Below are 15,698 nucleotides of genomic sequence, written 5' to 3'. Positions count from 1 at the left end.
CCTGTGATTGCATTCCTAATTATTTTTAAACGTGCTTTGCTCTCGATATAGTGAGAAAGTCTTGTTATATTGGCAGCCTTGGGGTCTTTCATCTCCTTCCCAAAAGGGAAGATGACTTACGGGAACAGAAGTGTCGTAAAGTTGTTTGGTGTTGAAAGCTGTTCTCCACACAGGCAAAGAGCAGGAGAAGACAGTCCATTAGTTGGAGAACGTAGGAGGCTATGCAACCTACTATAAAAACTCCATTGCGCAAAAGTAAAAAGGAAGCTTTTTAGCTAAGATAAGAATCTAACACCCAGATGTAGAAGCACCTGTTAATCCCTGGCACAACCTGCTGTAGCCTTTATTCAGACTCTAGCAAGGGGATCTCTGGTTGGCTCATAGTAATTATTTTGTTAGAAGGTGCGAATTCTCAAGCATGCATATGAGGCTTTTGGTTGCCTGTGACTGAAAATCCGTAATGCAGCGGCAGAGATTTTCTCCCTTCTCCCCCATACCGCACCTTACTGGTTAACCGTGAGAAAACTGCGAGATTGGGAAATTGTTAAACTCGTTCCTTTATAAACGGAAACAGATGACTCTTGAACAACTCATGTCAGCGTCTGGTGAAAAAGCTGCATTATTGGACAGTATATGGCAGCAAGCGATGTCAGCCATTGTAGCACTGTGGGCAGGTCAACAATTGGTATAAGCAGCTTGCCGAATGCCCACATTAGCGAAGGATGCCTCCGGAAGAAGTGTGATTCGATGTGATGCGAGACACCAACCGGAGCTAGACGAATTTTGGCGTCCCTCGCGCAGACGGGTCATTAGTGAAAATGAAGTGGTGTGTACGTAACGCGGCAATAGAAGTCGCGTGGGTCAGTGTACGATGTGAGGCACAACCAATTTCGGGTTCATTGTACCGTCTGCTTCTGCCGGGTGTTTCTGCTATGGGTTGTCAGGTGCAGGTGGTTCAGCAGATATTTTTAATTTCATTCTTTCAATGTGTATCTGCAGTCAGCCAAAACAAAACAAAAAATGCTCATTAAGTCTCTCATGTGAGCGCCAGTTTTCAACGAAAGGGTTTGTTACCCGTAACAAACAAAATTATTTTTAAATTGGAATTTTTCGTACCCATTCGAGATAACAGTCCCAAATTAGTCTAATCCTATAATCGTTTTAGCGACACGTATTAGCAAGAACAGCAATTGCTAATATATGTCGCTAAAACGTATATAGCATTAGACTAATTTGAGACCGTTCTCTCGAATGGGCACGAAAAATTCCGGTTTAAAAATCATTTTCTTTGAAGTAGGAAACACACTGATGCTTTCTGTCGACACTAGGTGTAGAATGAAAGAAGTGGAAAGTGAGCAGTTTTGTATATGTCAGTAGACAAAATTACGTTACGGAAATGGTCATCAAATGAACAAACAAATCAATTAAAATAAAGTCAAAAACAGGTGAAATCGAGTAAGATGGAAGTTGTGACTTATCCACTGGTGTGCAACCAATAAATCCGTTTCAGTTTTTGATAGTAAGGAGGTACATACAAGGGTTCACTATTTGCAGACCATTTTTGAAAAGAGCGTAACCTTGTAATTCACATATTACTTTCATGCTGGGAAATAATTAGGTATTTAAAACACCAGCTAGTCACATTAATTCCGATCGGCTAACTGCTATTACAAAAACGTTCCCTAAGTAGTGGCATGTATCAGCACGATGACGGTTCCAACTCCCTAGTGAAATCATAAGAGACTATTCTCACCGCAGTGGTTCCTCTTCGTAAACACAAGATAGATGACCTTTCCACTGGAGGTTTACTGTGCTCTACCTCGATATGACCACGACAGTCGATAGACGTCCCCAACGGTCGAAACTGGGCATGTACACGTCATAGTGACGTCACGGTGAAGTTTTACCGAGGTGAATCTAGCATCTCCTTCACAGCTACGGCCCAGAAAATGGCATCGATGTCCCTGCAGGCAGCGATCTCTCAGGCGACGCGCAGGATGGAAAAAGCACCGGAACTGTTCTCTGGTGGAAGTAAATCAAAAGTGCCGATTCAAGCGGCACAGTTACAAGTGCGTATCAGCATTATGGAGGACACTGAAATCTTCGTCCCACATAGTGTAGCACGCCAGCAGAGGATCTGTAACAAAATAGCGCAACCAAATGATAAGGCGTTTTGTCTTGCGGTAGTTCTTTTTCTACAACTGAAGGATAACAACTCTAAAAATATCCATGTTGAGCTCGTGGAAGTGTGTGGCATCAATTCACCGTCATGTGACAGAAGTTGTCAGGTGGGGAAGACACAATGTTGTGATTCGAAACTGATTGATGAAGAACGAATGGCAGACTGTCGGTCTGTTAATCATAAGGGAAACAGAGGTCTCGGTGTTAGATGAATAGCGATAGTGGAAAAAATGAAAATAAACCATGGAGCAGATTTTAACACACGATGTGTGGCTATAAAATAACGGGATTGATGCTGTCATAGAGTAAGTACGCGTGCGCCAAATATGAGCTACCAATAGCTGTGAAGCGTGAAGCCTTCTCAGTCGAATGCGGCATTTCTCGTGTATCTAGATAGATCACTTTGGCCGTGGGTTTCATTTATTTAAAAGCTGTTATTTTGTTTTGTGGGAAAAATTAAAAATTATAAAATTAATAATTGAGCAACGATCTGTCGTGAAGCATGACATGAATCTTTGGAAAACTGTTACTGAAACCTATCTTTTAGCAAAGGAAGTGTACGGCAGAGGCTGTTTGTCATGTATGCCAGTTTTTGTGTGGTTCAAGCGTTTGTAAGATGGCAGAGAAGACGATGATGATGATTAACACCCGGCACGCTCTTCAACATCAAAAGCGGATGAAAATAAAGGAAAAGCAGGTAATCTGGTTCTATCGGTTGAGTATTCGATCTATTGCTGAAGCTGCATAAACAGACAAAGAATACATCAGGCAAATTGTACACAACCTGTTTAACTTGAGGAAAGTCTGTCCGAAACTGGTGCCGAAAATTCTCATGATAGCACAAAAAGAAGCTCGTGAAAATATTTGTACTGACACTCTGAGTATCACTGGAAATGATCCTAATTTCTTGGAAAGAGTGATAACGTGTGACGCATCTTGATCTTTCACTTATGATCCAGAAAGTAAGGACCAATAGACCCATGCATTAGAATGAAAACAGCTCGAATGAGCAATTCAAGATTCAGAGCGATGATGATTATTTTTTTCGATATTCATGGACTTGTGTATCTTCACTGAGTTCCTGAAGGTCAAAAAATTAATCAACATTACTACCATGATGTTATTGTTCATCTCCGTGAGCAAATAAGAAGAACGAATCGAATTGTGGAAGAACAAGTCATGGGTTCTGCAACAAGACAAAGCGCCGGCTCATACCACGTTGTCCGTTAACCCCTTCAAGGATAAAATTCATTTCTTACAGTGTTTTAATATATTAAGGTAGCAATGGTTTCTTTTCAATTTCGTTATTACACTTTCACCACCAAAATATTTTTTAGTTCTCTATTTTCTTCAGAATACAAAGTGGGGCAAGTATGTCCCACGAACCAATACGAGATACCTTATCTGTTGACTGAGTGATTTTGTAATTTTATTTTTTAGACATAAGCAGGATTTTGCAGGGAATAAAATAACTACAAATTATACATGCATCCAGTCAGAGGTAGGAGATCAATACGTAAGTGATTCTGACAGCGACTGGGGTCACTGTCAGAATCACTTACGTATTGATCTCCTACCTCTTCAATGTTTATAACAGATGCATTATGTTCAGCCTCTTCATCAGAGTCCTCAGCAGCGAAAATATCAAGAAAGGCATTCGTAATTCTACTGTTACTGTTATTTGCTATTTGTGAAATGTCTGAACTATCACCTGCTGTTGTATCTGCGAAATGGGAATGATAATTCATTAATAGCAAGCTGTAACTGTATCATTTTCAGTGAAAATTAATGAAAAGGAATTAAACAGCATCCCGTTATATTTCAAACCGATAAATAATCTTACAAATAAGGTCTGCTGGGACACATGTGTGCCACTAATTTTATTTCGAGTGTAAAATAATACAGTCGCTGAAGTACATTCGACAGTGTATTTGTACTAAAAATGAATATTACGTTAGTAATAAGACGAATTACTTACTTCAGACATCTCTATAAAGTGAGAAATGATAAAAACTGTGGTATGACACAAATCAGTGAAGTTGCAGTGGCCATATGCATGCGCCAGTCAACGAAAGTAGTCATAGCCTCCTCTGGTGCCTGTGCAGTGCAGTCCAGATTTTTTCTTAGGTTCATTACAGTCCTCCCTAGATGACAGAAACTTGCAGAGCAGGATAATATATATCCCGACACTCTAATTTGTGTTCAAAGTTAGTGGGACAAAAAAAATGGCTCTGAGCACTATGGGACCTAGAACATAGAACTACTGAACCCTAACTAACCTAAGGACATCACACAGATCCATGCCCGAGGCAGGATTCGAACCTGCGACCGTAACGGTCGCGCGGTTCCAGACTGTAGCGCCTAGAACCGCTCGGCCACTACGGCCGGCGTTAGTGGGACATATATGACCCATCAACCACGAAAGGGTTAAGAGGCATCTAGCTAAGTAAAACATTCCATTGTTAGACCACCCACGTTATTCGCCTAACGTAGCACTATGTGACTTTCATCTATTCCCCACGGTCAAATCTGCATTAAAAGGAACAAGCTTTCAGTCCGTCGAAGCAGTAAAAGGACAAGCGGCATGCAGCATCAAGGAGCTCGCACAGGAAGACTTCCAGCACTGTTTTAATCAATGGAAAATTCGCTTGGAGCGTTGAAGGGACAGTGACTAAATGTGTATCTTTTTTAAATAAACTGTTTTGCAGGGAATAGTCACTCCGTACTCTGCGATATTTTGAAAATGACAAAGGTCGCCAATCGCTGTGTTCCGCGACTAGTCACACCAAATGAAAGGAGCAGTGGAAATGTCGCAATAGCATCAAGTGAATACAGATAACTTCTTTAGCCGTCCAGTTACCATGGACGACAGCTCGATTCAGAACTATGATCTGGGCACAAAAGGAAGAAACACGTGGATTCATTATCAATGAACAAGAAGAAATTCCAGCTATCTTGGAAAAAGCAAACACATTACGCTCGTCACAGGACCAATAGTACCGAAATTTCTCGAAGCGTTTACGGGAGCCTGTCAAGACAAAGCATCTTGGGAAGCTGTACAAAAGTGTTTGCTGCTCTACGTAAACGCACCAGCTCATTCTGTACAGGAGCAGTCAGCCATATATACTCCTTCTTTGACCTACCAAGCTTTGCTTCTTTCTTGTTTACTCCAGGCATGAGACCCGGTAATATCTAGCTGTTTCCTCGGTTGAGCATACCATTATGTGGCAGACGTTTCCAGAATGAGGATTACCTTAATTTTCGAAGTGTAAAGTTTGCTGAACAGCTACAACGCTGACTTCTGCAACCTAGGTCTCCACATTGATCGAATTCTCTCTCACTACCAGCCTCTTCGAGTGATTTAGAATCCATGAGCTTTCAGCTGAGTACTCCTCGGCGGCTGTCGAGTGGTGTCTGTCTATTGGTTGCTGCTACCGTCCTTATACACTCGCGCTGCCTTCTGTGACGTCACTGATGCTTGCTCCAGCGCCACATAAGGCAATGTTCTGTTGCGTGCCCGCAGCGCCCGCTTCAACCTACCGATGACGGGATCCTAGGCCGTGCTTAGCTATAGGCCGCCGACTTTATTGAGACTGTTTTCACAAAATTTTGTCACGATCGCATCTTTTACTATGCTATCCCACAAGCTATTAGTCCGTGTAATAATAGTCGTCAAGTCGAACGGAATATAATGTCTGTTTTCTGGAGCTTCCTCTGCTTCCGCTGGTTTCTCTGGGCACCGAAGGAGAAAGCGCCTCTCGTGTTCTACACAACGCTGTTCAGTAGTACGCACAGTCTGTCAGACTTAAAACTGTCGACACGCACACGGTAATATTTTATACACTCCTGGCGTTCTGAGGTCCTCATCGTCTTCTACAGACCTCATCAGTAGTCGAATTTTTGCCTCACCCCTGGAGGCCCAATCGATAATATGCCATCGGAAGGCTGAAGTTGGCGAGGCGGGAGGGCAACGAAAACATTCCCTTATATGGCGCTGGAGCGAGCACAGTGATGCGAAAGACGGCAGCGTTGCAGCTACCACTAGGCGCTCAGTCCGGAACCGCGCGACTGCTACGGTCGTAGGTTCGAATCCTGCCTCTGGCATGGCTGTGTGTGATGTCCTTAGGTTACTTAGGTTTAAGTAGTTCTAAGTTCTAGGGGACTGATGACCTCTGAAGTTAAGTCCCATAGTGCTCAGAGCCATTTGAACCATTTTTGCAGCTACCAAAAGACAGACACCACTCGACAATGGCTGAGGAGTTTCGGCCGAAAATTTGTGGTTTTAGAACCACTTGACGTGGCCGGAAGCTCGAGAAAATTTTACCAGTACGTACCGCCACGCATTCCTCCATTCCTATATTAAGTCATGCGTTGTTGGAGAAAGTGTCTAGCACTGAAGTGTGAATACGTGGAAAAGGACCAACACTGCTAAGGTAAGAGCATATGGGATTTGTTCCCAAGTATGTAAGTGGCTCGAAGACTTCCTAAGTAAAAGAACCCAGTACGTTGTTCTCGATGGTGAGTGTTCATCAGAGGTGAGGGTATCATCTGGAGTGCCCCAGGGAAGTGTGGTAGGTCCGCTGTTGTTTGGATAGGGTGGATAGCAATGTGCGGCTGTTTGCTGATGATGCTGTGGTGTACGGGAAGGTGTCGTCGTTGAGTTACTGTAGGAGGATACAAGATGACTTGGACAGGATTTGTGATTGGTGTAAACAATGGCAGCTAACTCTAAATATAGATAAATGTAAATTAATGCAGATGAATAGGAAAAAGAATCTGTAATGTTTGAATACTCCATTAGTAGCGTAGCGCTTGACGCAGTCACGTCGATTAAATATTTGGGTGTAACACTGCAGAGCGATATGAAGTGGGACAAGCATGTAATGGCAGTCATGGGGAAGGCAGATAGTCGTCTTCGGTTCATTGGTAGAACTTTGGGAAGATGTGGTTCATCTGTAAAGGAGATCGCTTATAGAACACTAATACGACCTATTCTTGAGTACTGCTCGAGCGTTTGGGTTCCCTATCAGGTCGGATTGAGGGAAGACATAGAAGCAATTCAGAGGCGGGCTGCTAGATTTGTTACTGTTAGGTTTGATCATCACGCGAGTGTTACGGAAATGGTTCAGGAACTCGAGTGGGAGTCTATAGAGAAAAGGAGGCGTTCTTTTCGTGAATCACTACTGAGGAAATTTAGAGAACCAGCATTTGAGGCTGACTGCAGTACAATTTTACTGCCGGCAACTTGCATTTCGTGGGAAGACCACAAAGATAAGAGAATTGGGGCTCGTACAGAGGCATGTAGGCAGTCATTTTTCCCTCGTTCTGTTTGGGAGTGGAACAGGGAGAGAAGATGCTAGTTGTGGTACGAGGTACCCTCCGCCACACACCGTATGGTGGATTGCGGATTATGTATGTAGATGTAGATGCTGTCAAATGTGATGGTCGCGGCTTGGCTTTATCTAGTCGATCATTAAAACTTACTGACTAAGTTTAGTATGTAGGTATTCACGCAGTATGAACACATAATAAATGACGTAATTGTTGTCTATTTTCTGTCAGCTCATCTGCAATGAAATTGGCCTACCGTGATGGACCACCACTATTACAAAGTCTGTACTGTTTAATGCAGTCGAACGAACACTCTAATTTTTAATATCCTTATACTTTATTACAGTCATCAGATATTTTTAAAAATAACCTGTTTCCGCAGGTGTCAGTCATCTTCATATCGTTACGAACAAAAGTGGCATAGTTCAAAGCTACCTGCAAACAATCCCCACGTAACTAATTGAACACAGCTGTCCAAATCGCGCACTGCTGCTTCTCATCGTGATAGTGAATACTGGGCTTCACGACCAAGACCATTGTTTGTATGAAATACATTGTGGGTATCCAAGTAAATATTTAAATTGCGGTTTCTATCTTCACTGTGAAGAAGATATCGTTCTCGCAACACGGTACTTTGTCAACTTCTCCACTATGTAGAGATAAAATTTTTTTGTTAGTAAACAGAATAACTTCAAGTAAGTTCTATTTGCGTAGCACTAAGAGTTATTGTACTTAATTAAATATGTAGGTGTGGGCACCGCCTGCACAAAAAATGTAACTATGGGTGACATTAATGAACGGGATATGGGGAAGAATAATACCATAGAAAATTGCAGAGAACTTCCCTCTCCGCATATACCATTTCTCCAGTGATCGATTGTACTGATTATCCTTTAACAATGACTTTCGATTTTTTGAACAACTCAAACCACTTCTTTACTTAGTTTAGACAAGAAGAGAATAGAAGCTTTCGAAATGTGGTGCTACAGAAGAATGCTGAAGATTAGATGGGTAGATCACATAACAAATGAGGAGGTATTGAACAGAATTGGGGAGAAGAGAAATTTGTGGCACAACTTGACTAGAAGAAAGGATCGGTTGGTAGAACATATTCTGAGGCATCAAGGTATCACCAATTTAGTATTGGAGGACAGCGTGGAGGGTAATAATCGTAGAGGGAGACCAAGAGATGAATACACTAAACAGATTGTTGTGGACTGACAAGACAGCCAATCCACAGTGACGGGTAACCGAAAGGCACGCGCTTAAACTCACGCAGGATGGCGTGAGGTCTGAAACAGGATACGTAATGAATGCTATAAAGAAAAGTACGTAGCTGCTGGAATACTTAACTTTAATCCATCATTTGTATACATCGTTCTTGATGAGACATGCTTCATACGATAACTATCAATTGCTATGGCGCCTTGCTAGGTCGTAGCCATTGACTTAGCTGAAAGCTATTCTAACTATCTTCTCTGCAAATAAACGAGGCTTCGTCAGTGTTGCATCGCTAGCTAAGTCGTCCGTACAACTGGGGCGAGTGCTAGTAAGTCTCTCGAGACCTGCCGTGTGGTGGTGCTCGGTTTGCGATCACTGACAGTGGCGACACGCGGGTCCGACATGTACTAATGGACCGCGGCCGATATAAAGCTACCACCTAGCAAGTGTGGTGTCTGGCGGTGACACCACACAGATTCTGAAGGATGTAGGTTGCAGTAGGTACTGGGAGATGAAGAAGCTTGCACAGGTTGGAGTAGCATGGAGAATTGCATCAAAACAGTCTCTGGACTAAAGACCACAACAATAACATCTTTTCTTTAATAAGTAGTCACTGGATTTATAGGTAAAATATTTTCTACTGTTCCGTAATTCAAAAAGTCAACTAAACCCTAACGGCGTATCGTAGAGTGCTAAACGGCAGATAAATATTAATTATATGATATGTAAATTCATGAGCAAATTATGCCGTATCAAAAGTTTCAAACGTATAGTGACATTGTGTTGTACACTGAGGATAGAAGTAGTATCTGGATTATTGTACGTGGTGTTTACATCCACACATTACTACACGAAATAATAAATGATTTTTAACGATTTACGCTATGTGTGTGCGTGTGTGTGTGTGTGTGTGTGTGTGTACTTTATCCTCCGGCTGTAGACAAGATCTCTTACGTAGCCCGCATGTTCACCAAAGGCCACTTTGTGTTTGATTTGATACCCGCATCGAAACTTACTGTTGCTTACTTGTCCCAGCCCGTGCAGAAACTCTGATATGGAATACGAAAGTAATAAGAGACAGTTTGTGAAGATAATCTCAGCCACACTTTAAATCTTCAGTTTACGGCAATTGATAATAAGGAATACACTTCTTGGTTGACAATATGAAATAAAAACTTCAATAGCTACAACTCTCTACAAAAGATTAGAAAATCATGTAACATTTTTCCTTTAATCAATTTGTCTTGCAGGTTATTGCAGACTTCTCTCATAATGAAGTTTTATTATCTTCCTCAGATATCGTTTTCTTCGTTTTAAATATCTTGTCTATAGGGGAGTAATTACGAGTAATGGTGTGGTGGAGGAAGGTCAGCTTCGGTACAAGACACTATTGTTAGTATTTTCCTACATTTGTTTCAGAGGCGTTCTGTGGCTCATCAATGAATTCTGTTTACTTTTTTCCCTTCATAAAGTTGTTTCTTTAGGTTTCAGTAAAATTTTGTGACCATGAGTGCATTCTTAATTTCTTCTTTTTCATTTATCACTGTATTTAGTTTTCGTACTGATACCTTTCTGTATACATGTGTGTGTTCACGAAGAGATGTATTTGTTTCGTTGTGCTGTACAATAACTCCTCAACTTGGTGTTCAGAGTCAGACACTTGCTATGTTTTGCACATTAGATAGTGGTTGTGTCTTGTAGAAAATTCCGTGTGAAGCACGAAACCTAGACAGTTTATCCACATTTTCTGATAGATAATGGGATAAAAGGGAACATTTGTTAGGAACATTCTAGGAATTAGAATTCTGGAGGAGCAGATGGATCAATAAGCCAATTGGAAAACGTTACACAGTGAAAGCTGAGAAACATGTCTGGCCGCTGACATGCTTATTTCAACAGCAGTCGTAGCGACATTGTCGCCCAAGTAGGACGCAATGATGCTAACAGCAGCTGCTAGAGAGATGAGTAATTTGCGTAAATCTTGAAGGTATAAAATATGGGCTGGAACAGCTCTTATCACCCATGCACTGCTTAAATATCATGAAGAAGAGAATATATGTGGAATAGACGGTGAAACAGATCTGCTTTCCGCCTCGTTCCATTAACCATAAGGTGCAGCTACTGCCAAATCCAGAGAGACACGCATGTACACGCAAATATCGATAATGCACCTTGTAACGAGTGTCATTGAACGAACATAAGAGGTGACAGAAATACCTTCCATAGCTCTACAAACTAGCAAGTAGCGAGTACTGCATCTTAATATCATACTAGGATATTTTTGATGCTGTGTTATGATCTACCTGGAGTAAAGCTCGACCATCAGCGTCGAATGGCATAATCACAAGTGAACTGGGTTTTAAAGCTCCATCTACGTCTCAAGAGAGGGTATTTAACCAAGGTACTTAAAGCGTAACATTGTGGTTTATAGGCTCAATAGTAAGTCTAATGTATACTTTGAATTGATTTTGGTATTGAACTTACGCACTTCACTGCTACAACACCAAACACAGACGGAGCTAAACTGACCTCGAAGCGTGTAGCACTCAAATTTACTCACAGGATCTAAGCGTAACGGTGGCAAAAATGTGTTACAATCTGAATCATTGCATTACAGACACTGAAGGAATTACTAAATCGAACATGAGAGTAAGGACTATCATCCAAAGTCTTCCAACGCTGCATCAGACTAGAAGAAGCTAAGACTGGAGCAATACTGAGACACTGTTCGCACTGCCCAACATTTTCTTGAGTTCTTATGCTTGTTTTTATTAAGCGTGTTATTTACCCATAAATTAAATAAAATTTTGTCAATTTAAACTGCCAACGGAAATGTTTAGCACCACACTCTTGATCTGCGTAGTTTGTGGATGTTCTAATAAAATATGAAACCTCTTTCTCAATATTCTGTTAACCACAGGAAGTAGCTACGTACGTCCTCATGTGCAATGGAAGTAAAAGATACCTTCTTTCTCGGGGAAATTCAACAGAGCGAGCTGTAAATGGAACAATACGGCTTGCGTACACTGCTCAGTCTGTCAACGTGCCTCGAAAGATTGGTCGAAGCTTAGACCGTGTCCGTATTAACACTTTACGTCATGAATTGACTGCTATTCATTTCTCAGCTGCTGCCTGGTGTCACAAAACACTAAAGACCTAGTGGTTGTCGCGGTCAACACCACCAAATGATAAATGACACCTGCAAATTACGGTTCGCAAGGAGCCAGAGGGAATGGAAGAGAGCTGCAGGCAAACGGAAGGTCTGTGTCAACCGTGTCGGTACTCTACCAGCGCCACACGATCAATATGGCCTCCATGCGCCCATTATACATTATGAGCAACTATACAAGCGTCGCTTGTGAGAAACTCAGTTTATGCTTTTCACGCACGATGCCTTGCGAGCCACACAAAAAGGGCAACAAGGAGGATCCATATTCCTAGATTTCTAGCGTTTGACACAGTGTCCCACTTCAGACTGTTTGGGAAGATCCACGTATACGGTATAGGTTGTCACATATGTGAGTGTCTCGAAGATTTCTTAAATAATGGAACCCAGTGCAGTGTCCTGGCCTGCGAGTGTTCAACAGAGACAAGGGTCTCGTCATGAGTGCCTTACGGAAATGTGACAGGATCGCTCTGGTTCTAGAAACATAAACGGTCTGAATGGTTGGGTGAGCAGCAGTCGTCAACTGTTTGCTGACAACGCTGTAGATACAGGAAGGTGTCGTCGTTACGTGACTGTAGGAGAATAAAAAATGGCTTAGGCAGTGTATCTTTTTGGACTGAGGAGTGGCAACTTGCCCTAAACGTAGAAAAATGAAAGGTAGTGCAGATAAGTAGAAAAAACCACCCTATAATCTTTGAATGCACTATCGGTGGTGTGCTGATGACGCAACCACGACGGTTAACAGCCTCGGCATAACGTTGTAAAGCGATAAGAAATGGAACAAGCACGTAAGGGCGGTACTACTGATGGCAAATGACTTCCGTTTATTAGGAGAATTTTAGGAAAGTGTAGCTCATCGGTAAACGAAATCGTGTGTAGAGTACTTTGAGGCCCGTTCTTGAATACTGATAGAGTGTTTTCAATCCTCCCAGCGCAGATTAAATGATGAGATCGAAATAAAAGTTACCAATAGGTTCGATGAGCATTATGAGATGCTTAGAGTACCAAAATGGGATTTCCTGGAAGGAAGACGACGTTCTTTCGCGAAAAAACATTCGGAAAAATTAGAGAAACGATGTTTTTGGCTTATTACAGCGGGGCTCTACTGCCGATAGCGTATGTTTCCCGTAACGACAGCAAAGACAAGAGAAGTTACAGCGCTCACGGAGGCGTGAATGCAGACTTTTTTCCTCGTTCCATTTGTGACTGAAACAAGAAAGGGAATGGCCAGTGGTGAAGCACCTCCGCTGTGCATCGTATACTGGCTTTCAGAGTATGTATGTACATCTAGATATATACACTCCTGGAAATGGAAAAAAGAACACATTGACACCGGTGTGTCAGACCCACCATACTTGCTCCGGACACTGCGAGAGGGCTGTACAAGCAATGATCACACGCACGGCACAGCGGACACACCAGGAACCGCGGTGTTGGCCGTCCAATGGCGCTAGCTGCGCAGCATTTGTGCACCGCCGCCGTCAGTGTCAGCCAATTTGCCGTGCCATACGGAGCTCCATCGCAGTCTTTAACACTGGTAGCATGCCGCGACAGCGTGGACGTGAACCATATGTGCAGTTGACGGACTTTGAGCGAGGGCGTATAGTGGGCATGCGGGAGGCCGGGTCGACGTACCGCCGAATTGCTCAACACGTGGGGCGTGAGGTCTCCACAGTACATCGATGTTGTCGCCAGTGGTCGGCGGAAGGTGCACGTGCCCGTCGACCTGGGACCGGACCGCAGCGACGCACGGATGCACGCCAAGACCGTAGGATCCTACGCAGTGCCGTAGGGGACCGCACCGCCACTTCCCAGCAAATTAGGGACACTGTTGCTCCTGGGGTATCGGCGAGGACTATTCGCAACCGTCTCCATGAAGCTGGGCTACGGTTCCGCATACCGTTAGGCCGTCTTCCGCTCACGCCCCAACATCGTGCAGCCCGCCTCCAGTGGTGTCGCGACAGGTGTGAATGGAGGGACGAATGGAGACGTGTCGTCTTCAGCGATGAGAGTCGCTTCTGCCTTGGTGCCAATGATGGTCGTATGCGTGTTTGGCGCCGTGCAGGTGAGCGCCACAATCAGGACTGCATACGACCGAGGCACACAGGGCCAACACCCGGCATCATGGTGTGGGGAGCGATCTCCTACACTGGCCGTACACCACTGGTGATCGTCGAGGGGACACTGAATAGTGCACGGTACATCCAAACCGTCATCGAACTCATCGTTCTACCATTCCTAGACCGGCAAGGGAACTTGCTGTTCCAACAGGACAATGCACGTCTACATGTATCCCGTGCCACCCAACGTGCTCTAGAAGGTGTAAGTCAACTACCCTGGCCAGCAAGATCTCCGGATCTGTCCCCCCATTGAGCTGTTTGGGACTGGATGAAGCGTCGTCTCACGCGGTCTGCACGTCCAGCACGAACGCTGGTCCAACTGAGGCGCCAGGTGGAAATGGCATGGCAAGCCGTTCCACAGGACTACATCCAGCATCTCTACGATCGTCTCCATGGGAGAATAGCAGCCTGCATTGCTGCGAAAGGTGGATATACACTGTACTAGTGCCGACATTGTGCATGCTCTGTTGCCTGTGTCTATGTGCCTGTGGTTCTGTCAGTGTGATCATGTGATGTATCTGACCCCAGGAATGTGTCAATAAAGTTTCCCCTTCCTGGGACAATGAATTCACGGTGTTCTTATTTCAATTTCCAGGAGTGTAGATTATCTTTAATTGCGGTGCGTGAAAAACGTGGACCATGGCAGACAAACGAATACCTGAAATGATCCCTTCATGAAAGGCCTCAAGTTTTCTCCTCTGTCGAGTACACGGTATGTCAGTTGCCTAACAATTATAAAAGGCAGGAAGCGGCTGGTAACCAGCGCACGTCCCAGACGTGCTGCCCTATAGGTTCACTAAGGAGATGGGTCAGCCACGTTCTAGGCATTGGACGCCATTCGGCGCATTGGATGGTAAACTGAAGACTGCACAACGTCGGGACAGAATCCTCCTACCAAATGTCAAGCAATACAGGCAATAATTTGGCGACGGGTTCGTCTTTCAGGACGATACTGCGCGAGTACAGGCACGAACAAATCAAGTAGAATGTTCTGTGGAATATTCTGACATGAAACCGATTAATCATTGTTAGTACCACTGCAAACTTCCGGAAACCGTTCTCACACAGTTGTTGGTGTGAGAAAGATCGTCGTAGAGGAGAGGGATATGTTTCAGAAGCAACGTTCGACCATCCTGTTGACATCATTCCAAGGAGGATCGCAGCATGCTGAAATGAACTGTGTGGATCAACGTGGTATTCTATCATACCCAGCAGCAGATTGTGATGTTATAGATGGGCCAAGGTGTACCTTACTAACAGGCTGCCTTCAGTTTGGTTGCTGTCTTATTTTTGCCTCACAGTAAGACAATTTCATTTAGTTTAGTTATGTCATGTTCTGTAGATCAATTTCACGATTATTTTATCGATATGATGTGGAACAAGTCAGATTACAAGATATAGTCAGATTACAATATATACGTGAATAGTGCTAATATTAATTTTACTGAAATTTTTAGTTCTACACATGCAACTACATTTAAGGGTACAATTTCTTTTACCAGTTCTGAAACGGAAACTCGTCTATGGAATAGAAGGAGCTGTTCAAAAGAAATGATTTTAAGCTAGATTTAAAACTTGATCTGCTACCTGCCAGACTATGTTGTTGGGCAAATGATGCAAGATTTTTGTTGCCGGATGATGTACTTCTTTTTGAGCAACTGACAGCTTCAATAACGGAT

Source organism: Schistocerca serialis, chromosome 1 (assembly GCF_023864345.2).
Source record: "Schistocerca serialis cubense isolate TAMUIC-IGC-003099 chromosome 1, iqSchSeri2.2, whole genome shotgun sequence".
Lineage (NCBI taxonomy): Eukaryota > Metazoa > Arthropoda > Insecta > Orthoptera > Acrididae > Schistocerca > Schistocerca serialis.
This window is presented reverse-complemented; position numbering follows the sequence as displayed.